This window comes from Columba livia, chromosome Z (genome assembly GCF_036013475.1).
Source record: "Columba livia isolate bColLiv1 breed racing homer chromosome Z, bColLiv1.pat.W.v2, whole genome shotgun sequence".
NCBI classification, from domain to species: domain Eukaryota; kingdom Metazoa; phylum Chordata; class Aves; order Columbiformes; family Columbidae; genus Columba; species Columba livia.
Genome location: NC_088642.1, coordinates 83494581 through 83513330, shown reverse-complemented (window position 1 = coordinate 83513330; position 18750 = coordinate 83494581). Strand labels below are relative to the sequence as shown.

The 18750-nt window shown below is 39.6% G+C and overlaps 1 protein-coding gene across 10 annotated transcripts in view; it reads left to right on the top strand.

Annotated features, from left to right (window-relative positions):
* MCTP1 (multiple C2 and transmembrane domain containing 1) overlaps positions 1–18750 on the top strand; it is a 275168-nt gene that overhangs the window by 80960 nt on the left and 175458 nt on the right. The window contains exons 1-2 of one of the 10 annotated variants that reach the window (XM_065046970.1): positions 5771–5857; positions 5965–6007. The exons of 7 other annotated variants lie outside the window; for them this stretch is intronic. The gene's annotated coding sequence lies outside the window, so the exon portion shown is untranslated. Of the gene's footprint in view, positions 1–5770; positions 6008–18750 lie in introns of those variants that run through there. 2 more of the 10 variants (XM_065046971.1, XM_021291081.2) reach the window with 2 other exon arrangements.

Below are 18750 nucleotides of genomic sequence, written 5' to 3'. Positions count from 1 at the left end.
AAGATGTGCCAGGGAGGGTCGGTTGGACGTCCAGAAAAGGTTCTTCCCCCAGAGGTGCTGGACACTGAACAGGCTCCCCAGGGAGGTGTCACGGCCCCAACCTGACAGTGTTCAAGAAGAGACTGGACAACATCCTCAGACACACGGGGTGACCTGTGGGGTTGTCATTGCAACAACAGGAGTTGGACTCCATGAGCCTTGTGGATCCCTCCCAACTCAGGACGTTCTATGATTCTGTGGTCTTTGTGGTCCTTTGCTGGACTCGTTACAGTAACTTTGTGACTTGGCTTGTTTGTTTGTTTGTTTGTTTGTTTTAAATATCGGGGAGCTCATGACACAGCACTACAAATGTGGCCCCACCAGTGCTGAGCAGAGGGGAGGGATCACCTCCTTGACCTACTGGCAAAGCTTTGCCTCATGCAGCCCAGGAGACCCTTGGTCTGCTTTGTTGCAAGGTCAGGTTGCTGGCTTGTGGTCAGCTTGGTGTCCACTAGGATCCCAGAACCTTCACTGTAGATGGTAGTGCTTCCCCCTTTTTCCAGCCTGTTCAGATCCCTGGGGATGGCAGGGATCCATTTTGCATCATCTGTGAATGATGAGGGCACATGCTGCCCCATCTCCGGGTGATTAAAGATGATGCTGAGCATACCCGCCCCCATATTGCTCCTTGGTGTACACTGGTGGTGACTGGCCTGCAGCTGAACCTTGTGCTGCTGGTCACACCACTCTGAGCCTGATGGTACAGTCAGTTTTCATCTTGCCCTTCCGTCCATGTAGGCAGCTTTGTCAGCTCCTCAACGAGGGTATTACAGGACATAGTAACAAAAGCCTTCTTAATCATAGAATGGGTTGGAAGTACCTTCCTATCTCACCCAGTCTAACCCATGAGCAGGGATATCTTGACCCAGCTCAGGTTGCTCAGAGCCCCGTCCAGCCTGGCCTGGGGTGTCTCCAGGGATGGTTCATCTACCACCTCTCTGGGAGAGACGAACACCACCTGTAGCCTCCCTTCACCCCACGAGCCACTCATCCCATCGTGGCAGGGCACCAGCTTGGTTTTGGTGACCGCATTCAGAATTTGCCAGCTTTGGTGTGTCTGTCATGCAAATACCTTCTTTTCAGATGAGCAAAGCACAAGTGCGTGCCACTCTGTATCAGCAGTAGGTGAGCAGAACTGCCATATACCTGTGGAATCCCAGAACGTTTCAGTATTTATATACCACAGAGGATGAAATAACTGGTATAAACTGTATTACCAATGTAAAATGTGGGAAACCAAATAATGCCATTGTCTTATTGTCTAACTGTTTTTAATTTTTATTCTTCTGTGCTTCTCTATAGAAGCATGTTACCATATGATCTTTCTGATGCTTAGAAGATTTATTGTCAGCTTGACTGTTGTATAGGCTGCTGACTCCTTACAGGTAATGGGTTCAGTGAAGCGTGGTCTCTTCCTGACGTGGTGGCACAGGACAGGGTGCCAGTGTCAACGTCCATCTCCAGCAGCTCTTCCAGGCCTCCTAGAACTCCTCTTGGTCTAAATATTGCGTATTTGTATTTTTCTCTGCTAAACGTTGATGTAACAGTTTCTCTGATATCCCCCCCCACCTCAGGCTATTCTTTTGTGAACATATTGTGATAAGCGTTTTTACTCTCTCTTGTCTGGCAGCATGAAAGTGGGACGGATACCAGATAGCCCAGTTCTAGCAGGCTGTTTGGTAGATAGTGTCTTCCCTGGGAAATTCATAGGTGATCTTTTCCATCTCTTCCAGGCTTGCTGCTCCTCTTCTCTGCAGAAATCCCTTCTAACCAGGTTTTTTGTGAAGTTCTCGGAAAGGCAGTTGGGGTACTCGCGTTTGAAATTCTTGCCCTGATTTGTGTCAAGGGCATCTTCATCCTTGTCATCTGTACTTTTGCCAAGAAAGGTTGGACCAGATGATCCCTGAGGTCATTCCCAACCTGGTATTCTATGATTCTTTTGTATAACAGGCAGGCAGGTATGAGAAGCCACGTCTTCTCCTCCTGGCAGATGATAGAATAATCACTTCCAAGGCTTCCACAAGTACAAGGTTTCAGTTTTCTTTCCAGCTGACAGTATCTGACTCCTTAGTGATCCATAGGGGTAAGGGTGGAGACCTGTAAAGGCCTATATACTCAGTAAAATTGTGGGGGTTTTTGTTTCATTTGTATGTTTTGTTTTAATTTGTTTGTTTTTTTGATGTTTCGGTAGGAAGCTCAATATCTTAGTAAGGTGTATTTTATTTCATCTGGAAAAATAACCAATGTGGGCAGATGTAATTAATAAGAAATTCAGATGAAGTATGCTGTCACTAGGCAGAGGAAAACAGAGGCATTAGTCAAGGTATTGGGAAATTGGCATTAGTAGTTTAGCTCACATAAATTATTCACACTAGCTGCATCATGGTTCTGGTACCGTTATTTGTAGTTAACCGTTGCTGCTAATGGTGATGGTTTCAATCCTGTCTCTCAGTTATGAAATTAAAGCCCCAGGGAGCGAGCAAAGGAAGGAGCACTGGACCATCAGCATCCTCAAATTTGCATGTGGCTACAAGATTGGGAACTCACCAGTGAAAGTATCTGCATTCTGTGAAATGAAGAAAAAAAAAAATGCTATTACATTAAGGAAAGTTCTTGAGTTGAAAGAAATACAGTACTTGTCAGTTTAATATTGAATGCAATGTGCTTGTATCCTTCTAATCAGATGCTGTTACAGCGTTAAAATTGCTGTCTTTTCGTGAACTGAAAATTAGTTTCCCCTTATCGGACCAATACCAACAAGAGCTATCTCATTAATTCTGTATTAATTTAAAAGGACAAATCAGGAAGTAATGTTATAAAACTCTTTTAGGTATTATTTTGCTTTTGAATAGTGCAGCAAACTGTGGGAAGCTGGGGGCTGCTCGTGAAGCCATAAAGTTTTCAGCTGTAAAGCTCATGTTTTCATTTAAGAAAAATAACATAATTGTTGTGTAAGTGGAACAGCTTAAATAAGTTGTTTCACTGTTTTGGGTCGATGTACAATGCTTTACTCAAATGAGTAGATTTGGTTGTAGTTAATCACAGTTTACTATTTCTTCATATGATTGATGAACCTTGTCAGATGATCATTTCAAAAGCTAAATTATCTAACTGAAATGCACACGTGGATTCTGTAGGAAACATTTTTATCGTATTTATTGGTCTATAAACTTCATTAGAAAATGTGTGTTTTAAATACACTTTACTCGGTGTTGCAGGTCCATTTTCTGCTGTTTAATTTCTCATAGCAGAGAGCTACGTGACCTTTTGCCTTCCAGATAACTCATTTCTCAGCCATTGTAATAGGGTTTCAAAAAACCAAATTTGCAAAATGTTTGTTAGTGTAACAGTACATCATGATGTGCACATTCTGAAGAGAATAAAACAGTATATTAAAAAGAGACTTTCTGTCACCATTGTGGGAGATGCGCATCATTGTGTGTGGGGTGCTCAGTACCAGACCTTTTCATCCAGGCATCCATAAAAAAGCCCCTTCTTTTAACCACATAAAAAGTGATGGCTGTTTTACCATATTTCAAGCCATATCTATGAAGAGCTCTTCCCAGATGGATTTTGACCATACATAAGAAACTGCCTTTTAGAATTTATTATTTTGGAGCAGATGGGGTTTACTGGTTTGAAGGCAGACAGCACTGATAGATTACATTGCTTTAAAAAATGTATGCCTTACAATTTCTTCTTGCTTTCTGTAGAGCGTTGTCTTCCATTGCGTACTTTTCCTCCATGGCAAATGTGTGAGGTTCTCTGGAAATTGCTGTTAAATGGGAATGGCAGCATATGTGCTACTTATCCATGAATTAATTGTTCTCCAGAACTATGGTCCAGTAGATAATGAATGTTGCTATTCCTTCCATGGTTCCTTTCACAGCATTACCTGAGTGCTCTGCCGTTCCTCTGCAAAGTAAGGGAGAATTATTACGCTGCTTCCAGGGGTCAAAAATGAGGCATAGAGGGATTAAAAAGTATGGGCAAGGGCAGGTGTGTGTATCTGAAGCCACAAAAGCTACACAGATCCTTATCTTAACAAAACCATCACTCCCTATCATTTTATAGAATAAACCTTTGCTGATTTCAGGAAAATATATCTTGCAGTAGAGGTAGTAGATGCTTTACTCCTTATCAATGAGTTCTCCTAAGTTACTTTGGGGTGCTGGTAGAGAGGAGTTTGCCAAAATGTAACTTGTCTCTCGGCATGAAGATTTCAGTAGTTTCATATATGTGGTCATATATATGTGTGTCATATACATGTCACACACGTGTTCTTTCTTCATGCCATGGGAGTGATGACTTCTTGAGGTTTCTTCTGCACCTATTTCCTATGATTTCCCTTATTTCTCTGAACCACTGCTCATCCAAGTCTGTCCAAAGCCTCCATCCTTAGGTGAGTAATTCTGGTATGTGCTCTTTTATCTTTTGGAGGGATGTTTTTTTTTTCTTTTTCCTAAAGTGAATGCCAAAAGCATATGTAACTCCAGCATTTTGAAGTGATAAGCTAAACTTTAAGAGAAAGGTAGAACATTCTGCCTAGGTCTAGTGTTCAAGTTGGTTACTCTGCAATATGACTAATCCCACCGAAGTCCTCTGAGACAAGGGGCTGTTGAGGGAAGAATCTGTAATTCTTAATGGTGTTTCATTACAGCTGTTAAAGATATATATATTAAATCAGTTATTTCATTGTTTAAAATATGACTTCCTGAGAAAAGTGGTTTGCCAACTTGGTTGTCATCTGCTGTGTGCTCCCTGCTTAACCATGAAGTTTAAAAACTAGTATTTCAAAATCACACCACTGGATTTACATCTGGACTTGCACATTCTCCATGGTCCCAAGCATCCAGCTTTGTCCTTGTGGAATGGAGATGTCTAGGGAGGGAGAACCCACATTTCCAAGTGGTGCTCATTTCTCATCACCCATGGAATATTATATTTGCAGCAGAGAAACCGAGCCCCAGAAAACTGAGAACCTGTAGTTCAGAAGTGGTCTGATACAGAGGGGTGCCAGAGGAACAGAAATGACTGCAAAATGTAAAAGACATATAGAAGTTTTAAGGAGAGATGTTTCACTTTCCATATTCAAGATTCAAACTAAGTTGAAGCAAGATTTTCTTCAGTGGGTAGAGATTAAAGAAATAAATTAAGTGTTGTGCTAAAGGTATGTGAGACTGGACAGGCTCTAACATCAAACAAATAATGATGTGTATCCTGTTGTGGAATAGTTGTCCAGTCCTAACTGGATGTATACTGAAATGCAATTGGATAACGTCTGCATTTTTATTGCTTCCTTCTTATCTCGATTCCTTCTCTTTCAGTTTCTGTTATTTCTGTAATGGCCAAGAAGGAATTTTTCTGAAATGTTATGAGACTAATATCAGGTGCTATCTGAATACAACATTTAAATCATCTCAAAATATCTTCAGAGTTAATATGCTAGGGTGGAAATTCATTGAATACTTCTATACGCATATATTAAACACACATTTAAGTTTAGTGTGTCTCCACTCAAGGTATTATTTGAAAAAGAAGTCAGTGTAGGGATGATCTACAATGCAGTGCTCACTGCTTGAGCTTCAGTATTTGTTTCATACCAATATTTAATAAATAAACCACAGAAAGCTTCAGTTTACACCATCATCTGCCGAGAGGCAGGAGGGAGGAAGCAGCTTTTACTGCTTGAAGATGTGGAGATAGTTGAGTCATTTCCTCTGAATATGTGTTGAAACACTCATATCTGGTCTGAGTTTCATTCTGAGTCGCTGCAGTTCAGTTGGTGTTTGCTCAGAGCTGTTGCTTCCAGCTGCAGGTGAGCACTGTTACCGAGCAGCCGTCAGCCCTGAACGCTAATTCAGACCTGCAAGTGTCTTTGTGAAGCAAAAGATGTTTAACTTGCTCATGTTATGCTATTTCTAGATAAGTGAAAGCTGGAGGAGCTTCTCAATTTGGACCTGGTAAGGTAGGAATTCAGGTTTTTTATAAAGTGATACATGCTCTGGTATACTATTATATGCATCCTGCTTTAAAATTTAGGTAATTTAAAACTCTGTTTTGGAAATAATTAGATGTTTGCATTTCATGGAAACTGCATGTCCTAAGTAGATAATACAGAATGAGGAAAACTGTTTGTTCGGTTTAGTGTACAAAATCACACGGAGGAGCATCACCTGCTCACAGATACACTGATGTCTGCAACAGTTCAGATTTTCTGAGATCTCACTGTTGTTTTTCTTCTGCTGAATTCTCCGCATTAGCAGAAGAGTCCGTTTATTTAATTACTTGCATGTTGGATAGTTTGAAGACCATCATTCCTCCTTTTGAATTGCTCTCCTACTAAGCCGTTTGTGGAATTTGTGGCTGTAATGCACTGTCACTCCTTGATGGTAATTGAGCATATTTAAACATATAGGCAGCACTTGGTCAGTAAATCTAGCTTTGAGTATAAAACCGGAATCTTATTTTCTAAATGCTTTTGCCATTTTAATTTAACAGACCAGTGTTATCTTCATAACCTCAGTCTTTTGAAATTGAGCACAAGCAACAGTAAGGAAGTTCCTCTTCGGAGCAGTTTAGTGTTATTTTATGGTAGTGACAATGTTGTTGTATTTACTTCAAAACTGATTCAAGACAATTCAAATGCCATGTTCTAATTGTTATATTTTCAAAAATCGAAAATATAACTTTGTCATAGAATTTAAGTATGAAACTACTTCTGAATAACCTATGTTACCTGAAGTGTGCATATATTTACATAATTTATTATTATTAATAATATGGAAAATTAAGTTAGAATATTTTAGTATGTTTTTCTGTTGTGAAAACGTGAACAATGTATTTTTAAGTATGATTACTGAAGATAATATTTTTTTCTGAGGGAATTATGCATATGGCACATATGTTGGCTTCAGGTATTTATCTCATTTTGAAACAGAGACAGCTCATTCACAGATCATCTTTGACATGGACATGACATCTGTCTCTAGTTCCCAATTGACTTATCCTTCATGTGTCATGTTTGACATAACTTGCGGTGTAATTCTGCACTCTTCAGGCAAGTGTGAGGATTTTTGTGCGTGATATTACAAATTTCTGTAGAGATGACAGAAGTGCTAGCAGCCAGAAATTAGGATAGTGCTGCATCTACCTGAGACTTAATCTTCGAAAAAAATTGAAAAACAAAACACATACCTAATTTTAGTGCTTCATGGTTGGATAGTTTTAGGAATTTTAGGGTCTTTTTAAACAGAAAAAGTATATAATTTTAGCATTTTCATTGTATTTTCATCCCCTTACAGACTGCTTTTATTTCCCCATTTAGTTTGTCTTTTCATCATGTGTTCATGAGTGGAAGTGCATGTACACTTGCAAAAATTTATTCAGACAGCCTGTGTAGCTTCCAATAATCTTCTTGAAACCAAAACAGCACAAGAGTGCTTGTTCTTTTTGCTTGTCCTGGGAACTGAATAATTCTGCACAGATGAAAGTCAGATCTAATTAGTTTCATTTATACTGCTTAAAGAAGCATTTCTTGTTTGTTTTTGAAAACAGTTGCACTCTTGGGATGTTGAGAGTGCGGGTAAACACACTTTTAAGTGCACGCAGGAAACCACTTCATGTTTATATTGTTGTACACACATCTTGCTGCACCTTTGAAAATAACGTGTTTTTTTACTGTGCAGGGGAAAGGTTTAGGTCACACTGTGTGTGAGCACTACAGCATAAATGCAAGGCATATATATAAACTTGTTTTGAAGTTTTCAGGGTTTATATGTGTCTTGGTATCTTGGACCAACTCTGTTCTGAAGGGGTGGAGAGGGATGTCAGTCTGGATGGCAACCCATCCAACCAGGCGTAGAATGCTTTGAGGAGAGGTAGCTGAGGGCAGCATATACTTCATTTATTGTGATATTTCAAAGTGACAGAGAATCACAGGGTGGCCGAGGTTTGCAGGGACCCCTGGAAATGTCCCGGTTGAACCTCTTGCTCAGAGCAGGTTGTCCAGGACCATGACAGAGCAGGTGCTGGGTATCTTCAGGGCTGCTCTCCGGGCAACCTGCTCCAGCATTTGAAAATACATAATACAGGAAAAACAAATGTGGCTTCAGCAGTGCTGAGGGGGAGTAGAAGAAGTGTTGAGTGACCTCCTAAGACTGAAAATAAGCTGACAAAAAAGGAGGGAGTGGTCACACCAAACTCCCTTTAATTACCTTTTTTCTAGGGTTTTATTTTACACTCAAAATAGGTTTTAAAGTGATACTCTCTAATCAGTTTATCAAGGCCTTTTACGCACTTAGTATATATTTTTTAATTACCTTTCAGTCAGAGGTGATAATTTTGTAAACAATTGTGGGAAATTATGGCAAGTAAAGGCTCAGGCCAATAATTAGCTCCATGTTCCCATGGGATAAGATAGCCTGTTGATAAAGTTTTTCACAAGTAAGGTAATAATAATAAAATTTGCTCTAGAAATATTTTGCATACTATTAGTTATTTATTAATTAATGAAGAGTGGCATGCTCTTTTCTAATATTAGCTCCAGAACTATGAGTACTCGCTTCTCACTTGTGCATCTGGGAAGTTTTTGCTCAGTTTCCCTCTGAAATAAAAATGAAAGTTGTGGACAGAGTAGGAAATCAGATCAGGGAGGATGATCCACAGTGAATTTCATCACACTTGACCAGGTTGCCTTGAGTGTCAAAGTTTCATTCTGTTTGACAATCCTCCTTGAAGAGATTAACCCAGCTAGGGAAACCACCAGGATGCACACACAGCTGGGGCTCTATCAGTTGTGGCACAATGAAAGTGTCTCCTCTGGGATCCCACTTACATTTGAGACAGTTTTAATTATCTAGGAGTATACATGGGATTTCTTTCTGCTTGTGGATGAAAATCAATTATTCCTCTTACCCTGCTGTGTCTGGGCATGTGTCAGTGCACTTGAACTGAAGAACTTCAAGTCAACAGTGATGAATGAGGCAGACGTGGAGCTACTACAGCAACATGGATGCTGTAGGAGAAGGAGTAACTCTTGGGGTAACACTTCTCCAGCGGCAGCTTGAGCCAGAGCACTTCATTTCTCCAAATCCCTGGCCTCACTTGTCCTTAAAAATCGGTACTTAACAGTCGGTTGATTTGTTTATTTCTTAATTTCTATTTTACCTTGTGGAATTGGCATTATGTTTCCCTTTGTGGGATTCACTGTGGGGCTCAGTGACAGAAACGCAAGATGTCAACGTCCTCTCCATCTGATGGGACATCAGTGTGCCTGTGTTGGAACAGCAGGTCCTCTGCCTGCAGCTCAGGCCTGGGATGGAAGACTTCAGCAGAGGCTACTGGTCAATAGCGTGACCGAATTCACAGCAGGCATTTGGGGTTTGGAGGTGTCTGCTGCTTCAGTTTCTCATGTGACCTTCACCAGGTGTTGTCACCTGGTGCTGGTGGTGGCTGGGCAGGGACTGTGCCAGTGCAGCTGTGCAACGGAGCCCTGTCATGTTCATAAAATCTTCCAGGGAGGAGAAATAATCTCACAGTACTTACGTGCATCACAAAGATGGGGAAGGTGTAGGTGGTGTCAAAGACGTTCACCTGTCACCAGTGCTGGTTCTCCTGAGCTGACGGGGTCTTGTTCCTTGTTTGAAGCCATTGTAGCAGAACTGACCTATTTATACTAGGTTATGGCTTTGTCAGAAGATGTGGATTGATGGGAATGCTTATTCCTATTGTCCTGACTGTATATGAATTTTTAGATTTACATTTTGATATCTTCCTTCCACATGTAGCTTCCCTGGTTGGGATGATGCTAGCTTTGTGGACACTCACGTATTATTTTGCTTCCAGAAATTTCTCAATTACTATGCTGATACTCTTGTTTTTCTTGAAGATGCTAAAACAAATTAATCTTTTGAGAGTTGTGCATGATGCTTTTTGTGATAATGGCACTATTTTTGTTATGGAAGGGACCAAACTTTTTTTCATAGCATAAATTTGTGAGAGAAGGTGAGCAGTTGCCTACTGAAATACAACATTTACCTATGTTTGTTCTCCCCATTCTAGGAAGACTTTCTGAAACTGAGAGTTGATAGGAATGATAATGGTTTACATGTACTTCATTATTACTGGCGTCATTTAGGAGGAGTTTTCACCACTTGCAAAATTTTGGGACTCCTTGGGCATCATTGTAATGATAGACTATATTTAAAAATTATTAATGAATCAGAACTGTATCTCTTTACGAATTGAGACAGGAAGCATCTTTCTCAAGAGTCAATTCTTGAACTATGAGCTGCCCCTATAAAAAACACAAGGGCTAAAACAGGTAATAACTCAGTTTTCCTCATCCCTCTCTGGATGACAAAGCTGTGTTAACAGACCATGTCTAATTGTACAATATTATGAGATCTTCAGTAACTGATGGAGTAGAGTAGCGATGGTGCCCCATACACCCACTGAGAACTGTTTGCTCAAAGCCTGTGGGCTGTGCACACTTTTCAATAAATGGAGTTCTCTTATATTGTGATTTACTAAAAAAAAGCTGTTGGAAGACTAGAAGAGAACGTGTATCCACTTGCAAAAAAGGAAGGTTGATACAGAGCCTCCAGCAGTTATCAAAAGTTAGGCATCGGTTCCCTGCCTGAAACTTGGGCATTGTAATGTGCAGCTTAATAACCATTTACATATATTTTAGAAAAAGAACCCATCAATGCAAAGTGCCAAAAGAAAATAAATAGTAGCTTTTGTGGGAAAATGCTCTACATTTGCTGCTGCCTCGGCTGCACAGCTTCATAGTTACTTCACTGTGGAGCAGACAGGCATTCTGTTGGAAAGCTGTTGGCATTCTCTTCCATTTTCTCTGGCCCTTATCAGTTATTTATGATGTTAGGGGTTATCCTGGAGCTGGGAGTTGTCATTCTCTGATACTTGCCAGAGATGCACTGGATAATGCTCATTCAAAAGGACTTTCCCACTTTACCCAGCATTTGGCGATGCTGGCCCCAAGCTGATGTGTGATGATGGAGACATGTGCCCTTGGTGGATCCCACTGTTCACAGAAGGTTCATCCCTACTTAGGAAATCAGTACCACCATGGTGGGTGGGCTTTGTCTGTTCTGTTTGCAAAGGTATTTCCCCCCTCTGATATTTAATAATCAGTTTGAGATTCAGATGTATTCTTAAGGACACTCGTACAGTCCAGTCCCCATTTTCACAGCATTTCAGGACCTTTCTGAGAACTTCTGAGTTGGTTGCTCTATCACGTTTTCATCCTCCAGCAGCCAGTGATGGAGCTAAAATGCGAACAGTCGGTCAGGTTTCTGAAAGATTGGCTTGATTTTCTATGGACCAGGCAACAGTGAGTTTTGCTATGAGAGGACTGGGCCTCCTCCTGTTCTACAACAGGTACTTGTCCTTGCAAACTATATTCCACCCTACAGCTGATTTCTCCATTGGGAACAGTAGATTTTCTGAGTTGGTTAGAACTTTTTCTTATCTCAAAACCTTTGTTTGCACTCTGGAACTTGTGTTTTCTGCCATCCCCAGCTATTTCTGAGAGCCGCAGAATGACAATGCCAACTGTCTGCCATCACTGGGGCTTCCATGAAGTTCTTGAGAGGCCTGATCAGTATATCAAGGTCTGCAACTGTGAAAATGTTCACCCCTGTGAAGTGCTGTGATCTTGTATCATGAGACCATGGTCTCCCATGTCAACATCAGTTGTCATTCCCAATGTGGAATTCTGCGTTGCTGGTCATCACTAACGTGAAAATTATCTACATGTGTATCTATTGCACCTTTTGTCTGTGGAATGTATCAATTATTTTTTTCCTGTATTTAAACATTTTTTGGGTCAAGACATGTGGAGAGTGTCTTAACGTATCATGCAACCAATCTAGGCTTTGCTGTAGATAGGAAGAACATCAAATGACTCTAATTATGGCTTCTTTCAGACTGTTAAGCCTAATAGCATTACAAATCTTCTCAGTAAAAAGTACCTACTTTTTGCCATGTTCAAAATTAGGAACTTTGAATTATTCCTTAACTGGCATCTTGCAGGTGGGCTGAGGGTCTCATTCCCCCAGATGCTCCAATATGGGTATTTAGCTGTTGGATAGATGACTGCAGAAGATGTGTGTGGTCATTACTTTGCACCTTATTCTTCTATCAGAGGTTACGCAGTAGATGTTTTGGTTGAATTAAGGAGCTTTCACTAACAATATAATACCTGAAAGGCTGTGGGGTTTCTTAGGGAAAAATAGTAATGTGCATAAACCTATCAGAACTGATAACGGTCTCTTAGATGTTTGTAGGTTTTCCTAATGAAGATCAAAAGTTATGTGGTTAACACTTGACTGTCCTTCTCATCACAAGATGTGGTTTGTGTGTTGTTTTGTTTTATTTTCTAGGAGATTCTACTTTGCCGTTAATTGTTGCAGTACTTACCCTGGATTTTGGGTTAACTATTTGTGGACTTAGCATTTTAACCATTGTCAATAGGAAGCCTTTGTGTGACCAGCTGGTATAAAGAATATTAAAAATCAGGCAAGAAAATGTCTTTTAAAAAAAAAGGACAGTTACACACTCTTGGTCTTGTTCAGAGACTTTGAGACCTTCACTAGTGGGGAACTCTGTGTTGTTCTGTGTTTTTGATTGTAAACTTGACCTGAATATGGGTTGGGATTAATGTAATTTCCAGTTTTTGGAAGCATTTTCTTCAGATCAAAGTGCTCCCGATTACAGTTGCTGCCTGCAAACGTCTTTGCCCCATTTGTCTGAAGTCCCTGGTGAGTAATTGTACTTATGAGACTGTATTGAAACCCTGTGCCTGTCTTCAGTGCAGTTGCAAGTTTCTATGCAGTGAGAAAAGATAATTCTGTGAAGGTATTTATGGTACATTCCAGTAGTGCTGGTTTAACCGGAGCAGTTCTGTACTAGGAACATGTCAAAAGCAGATCTTCCTGGTTTGTATCTTGCTTCTGAAAAGGAAGTTATTTCTGGATGACAGAAAATAAAGCTTTTTTCTTGTTCTTTAGTAGAGATAATGCCAGATAACTATATACAGTCAGGAATGAGTTATTTTTCTGCTGTCATTGCTTTCAGTCTTACAGAAATAGGCATCTGAATTTTACAGGCTGTTAAGGCAAGGCAATTTAGATAACATGTTTAGAAAACATTTTCCTCCAATACACACAAAACTTCAGTTTATACTGGGTGTTGCAACCAAGTTGTGAGTAAATTTGTTGTTGGTTTTCTGAAATAGCAGTTCACAGTATCAGTTTTTGCATGAATTAAAACATAGCTCAGTGCTGTGAAGGGATAGAGGGCTAGTGGTGCTGTGTGTTTATTTGTATTCAGATATGTGTGCATTTGTGTACACATTTACAGGGTTGCAGCCACTTTTGTTTGATGTTTTGTGTAGTTTGCTGCTGAACAGCTGAAAGTGTGACTTAGAAATAAGAGTCTCTTTTGTAGAACATAGTTTTCTGTTAAACAAAGTAGAATGCTTTCTTGTTCTGTGTCACAGAGGATGTTTTTTAAGAGAAAGCAATAAGAATACCCTAGCTGTTGTGCCAGTCTGCCGTTTTAATTAGACGTGTCAAATCAGAAGTGCATCGGTTTATCCAGCACAACTACTTAATTTGTTGAGGGGAACTGTAGTCAACCCATCCCTCCCTTCATCTCCAGCAACCAGCTGCTCCTGTGATGGTTTGGGAAGGTTTGTCCTGTTGCGAAGGACCATGGGGGTTTCTCCACATCAGCCCCACCACTAGGGCTGTTGGAGAAGAACTTGCTCTGGATGTGCCACGTCCTGGTTTAACGGAGAAGCACTGTCAGTGAAAAAGGTGCTGAAACAAACGGTTCCAGAGCAAACTAATTGGATATAACAAATCACTTTGTTCAGAGAGTAAAGTCTGAGTGCTAGACCAGCCGAATTTTTAGCAAAAGCACATTTAGCTAAAAGCAGTAGCCGTACTGGAGTACTGGTAAAAAATATACAGCTTTAAAGACAATGGACTGATACCAATATTCCTGTAATTACAATATTGATCAAACTCTAGTTGCAAATTCATAATTCTATAGCTAAAATACCAAATATTGTAGTTTTGAAGTCATGTCTTCTACAAAACAGTTGCTCATCAATAGTAAATTAAAAAGCTTTGATTTATCCAAGCAGTACCATAGAAGGAGAAACAAAGTGGTAAAATGAACTTAGATTTTGCAAAACCTCTAACAGAACCCGTTAAAAAGAGGTTGAGGCAATATACTTTTAAAGATGAAAAGAGGAAATGGAGTTGGAAAATGCAGCAAAGAGTTACCCACCCTCACTTACATATGAGAACAAAGACTTTCTCCGGTCTCTGAAAAGCTTGCTGTCTAAATCCCTGTGCGTACCATTTGCTGCATGTAGGTGAACTATTGTGTCTGTAACAAAAACACCGAGAACCACAGAAGATTTTGGCATCATTACAGCAGCTGCTTTTCGCAGAAGAGACCAGACGAGAGCTTTTAATTTGTGATCTAACAAGCAAGGATAATAACATGAGGGAGGGTGGGGAGGCCAGGGTGGAGTGTAGCAAAACTAGGAAGGAAGCTGTGGTTGCTTTATCCAATAATGAATTTATAATCTTGGTGGAGAAGGGATTACTTGTTTTTATTTTTCGTTTGCTTTCCTACCTTAGTGATACTGCAGTAAAATTTCATAGTAGATTTGAATGAATAAGTGGCATTAAATTGAGTTCTCCAGCACCAAAACAGGATACGGAGACTGACAGAAGGAGGAAAAACTGGGTGGAATCTCTTCTCATCACTTTGTCAATATCCGTATTTGTTTGGTTTCCTTTGGTGTCAGACAGGGTTAGTCCTTCAAAGTGATTTGAAGTGTACTTCTGAACACCAAAACTTTCAAAATGTTAATATGCTACCATATTTTATTCTTACGCATATTTTATTACAATTTCTGCATCGTTAATTACATGTTCATAAGGAAATCTAGCAAGCTGTTGACAGTAAGTAGTTTGATTCTGAAAATGAGCATTTGCTTTTGATCGCTTTCAAATAAAAGCAAAAAGGAAAAATTAGCATAGATGTCACAAAAATATTCCCATTATTCTGCAGATGTAAGTGGTCAGTATTGCTATTTGATTCTTAAAGGTTTTCTTTAATAAGTGGATTAAATAGCTTTTTCAGCCATTGCCAAAAGAGGCTCAATCTTTCATGCGCTTGTGACTCTTCCCTAGACACGGTGTATTTTGTGACAATATGAACTAGACAGTCGTATGCAGAGCATAACAACATACTTAAAAATGTTTGTATGTATGTGATTAATGCAAACTTTAAAAATGTCTTTATTCAGTATAAATAATCTTGAAATCATAGTTATTGGTAATCCAGACATTTCAGGCCAGCCTGTATGCACTGTTGCCATTATGTGATAAAGACCACATGTGCAAAATCTGATTTTTACAGTTCCTCAGCACATTTTATCCAGTTCAAAATCTTCACAACAACAGCTGAGTCTTTTCACATCCGTTATAGATACTCGTGCATTTTCTATGAGAAACATCTGTTGTGTGACAAGCTTTAACAAAAGTAGCCGGTCCTATCCAAAGCAAATACACGGTTAATCAAAAAGCACATTATTAGTGCATATAAAATGCTACTAATAACTTCTGCAGATTTCCAGCTATATTCAAAATTCCTGAATGTTCCTTTACATTGCTATCGAAATGGATTCACATTATACATTTTTATTTAGGGAAAAAAAAATTAGTGAGGTGAAGTGAGCTGAATAACTGTTTTTAGACAAAGTTCCTCAGTTCTTCCTGACTTGCTGTCGACCAGAACAGTCACACACAAGGTGTTGTGTAGAACACAATCATCATAACTCTTAAGTTAGATTGGTAGACACTTTCAGCAGAATTGAATATTGCTTGTCACTTTATTGTCATAACTTTGAAACACAATCAGTTCCCATTGGCTGCACTGACAAGGAACCAGCAGCCACTTGGATATTCAGAATCTCCTAATTTCTTGCAAGCAGGTGTTTCCAGAGCAAGAAGCTCTGACAAATGAAGATGTTCTGAAGAAATCACTTTGAGCCAGGCAGCAACTGGAGTCGAAAATTCTGCTTATGCAATATTGAAGACACAGTTACATTGCTTCAAATGTTTCACTATTTTTTCTCTGTTTGAAAGCTGGTAATATTTCCTGCCATGTGGTGAACCTTTGGCTGCGGACGTTCTGCTGCTTCCTCTTAGCGGGACACTTTGGTTTCATTTCACCTGTTGTGCGGAGCTATGAAAAGAATGGCCAGTTCATTATTTTTGTTTCACTATCCAATTTTCTGGTGACGACTTCGGCGCATGGATAATCAGGGCAATCAGTTCTTCAGCTCCCCTTGCCACTCTTCTGTGTGACTTGTGTTACATTCCCTTTTTCCTTTGTCTAGCAAAGGAAATGCTGGTTTACGCCTTTGTTTTATGCTGGAAAAAATAAGTGCTTTTTTCTTTTCTTATCTTATCAGTGTGTTCTGTCAGAATATTGTTACAGAACAGCAAATGGACAGAGCTGTAACCGGTCTTTTAAATGTCTAAGGAAACGCTGTTACTTTTATCTAGCTCATATGCCTTTTCAGGTTATGCTTTTAAGCACAGGAAAGTATTAGATTTTGGGTTGGATTTGTTTCTTTGTTTGTGGTGGTGTTTGTTGGTTTTTTTGGTTGGTTGATTTTGGGCTGGTTGGTTGGGTTTTTTTGTGTGTGTTTTGTTTTAAAGCTGTATTACTAATGATTATTTTCTCTTTCCTTTTTGGAAGGCAGACTGTATTACAGGAGTAGATTTTTTTATTATTATTTTCTTCAAACTGCCATATTTTCCATTCTCCAAACTACACCAAGTTTTAGGATCTGTTCCCCTGAAGTGATGTTGTGTTCTGCAGCAGAGAGTTCCTTAAATCTCTTACATCACCTGAATTGCTGACACAGAGTCATGCTAGTGTACGGTTTATAAACTGTAGGAGAGCAGCAAAACACTTTGTTGGGCTGGTTTAGCTGATTAGTTGTTAGAAACATAAAGACCTTTGAAGGAGAATGTTGATGTTTAAAGTAATAGAAAAAAGTGATAGATTTCAGTGGCAAAAATGGTAGTCACCTTCGTGGTCTCAGTCTGGGAGAAGTCAATGAGTCAGCCTGAAAGTTGGTTTGTAAGAAGACTGCACAAATTATATTACCAATTCTCATCTTTCAGCCATAAATTTCTAGTCTGACTTCAGCAGATTTACCTCTGACTTTGTCAAGGCTTGTTGACCATGGTCATGTTCCCTATCTATTTTGTTTTACAGTGTATTTTAAACAAAAGGTGAAAAATTAAATGATGTCAGAATGGTGGTGATTTTGGCCGTCCTGTCACTTTCAAAGCAGCATCATTTTTGTTGAGTGCTGAGCTGAGACTGGGTTCTGACCACTGAGCACGTCCTATGACTGAAGTATTGGATGTACAAAAGAATTACATGTTTTTCCCTTTATTACTGGTGGGCAGCTACACATACGTAGCCGCCCGCTACCTTACAGTCGTTCTACATGCTCGACATTTGTTCAGCTGTAAAAAATAGTTTGTTCGTCTAGTCGTTGAGCTGCTAAATCTGGAGAACATAGTGAAGTGTCTCTCGTGGTGTGAACGGAGGTGGAAGCACTTGCCTGACTTTGCACATCAGTGAATTGTGGAGGGTTTAGCAGTGAACGGCTTCATGATGTAGCTGCAGCCAGACCTTCCAGCTGCTCTGGGAATATTTTTGAGAAAATTCAGTTAATTTTATTTTTATATACCACAGAAATGGTGGTGGTTTTTTTTTTTGTTTGTTTGTTTTTGTTTTGTTTTGTTTTGTTTTGTTTTGTTTTGTTTTGTTTTTTGTTTTGTTTTTTAATCAAAACCTTAAATTACCCTCCTGACAATAGTTTGGGCTTTGTGTTAGCTTGGATAGCAGGAACTCCTCATGGATACTAGTCACAGGTATCACAAAACTGATTTTTTGGGTGGTTTTTTGGTGCTAGGATGCACAGACTCTTTGCACTGGTGTTCATGTGGCCCATAATGTGGCCATGGCCAGGGCATGACTCCAGAATGGCAGGTGACTCAGTACATGTCCAAACCCCAGAGTTTCTGTAAAAGTGAGCAAATATATTATTTCACACCATTACACTAACAGCTTAGCTCCATAACTATGCTTAATACACACTCATGTAGTAATGCTGTCTTTGAATTTTTGTCTTAAAATTCCATACTGGGTGTTTTCCACTTAGAAGTTACCCATTCTGCTGTTTGTTGGTAGTTGTTCTGGTGGAACATCCCCATCCATCATGGTTTTGCCTTTTGTACCCTTCTAATGTTAAAGGGTTCTGCTGACTTAGAGCAGGTAAGTAACCCAGGTGAATAACAGAATTGGAACCTAACTGAAAGATGTTTTTATTTCTGCTTCCTGGCTTTGTTGAAAATAGCTGTTTTTCAGATGTCAGATGAATATATGTAAATGGAGATAGTTCTTGGAAAAACAGATGCTTGGAGAAGTAGCACTCATAGGGGCCACCAAAGTGTGGCCAGTGAGAGCTCTGTGTTCTCCTCAGCTACAGATACATTTCCCTTAAAACAGATAAATTCTAATTTTATGGGAAATTATAGAGTCCAAAAATTTAGTTGTAGTTCAGCTCAAAAGAAC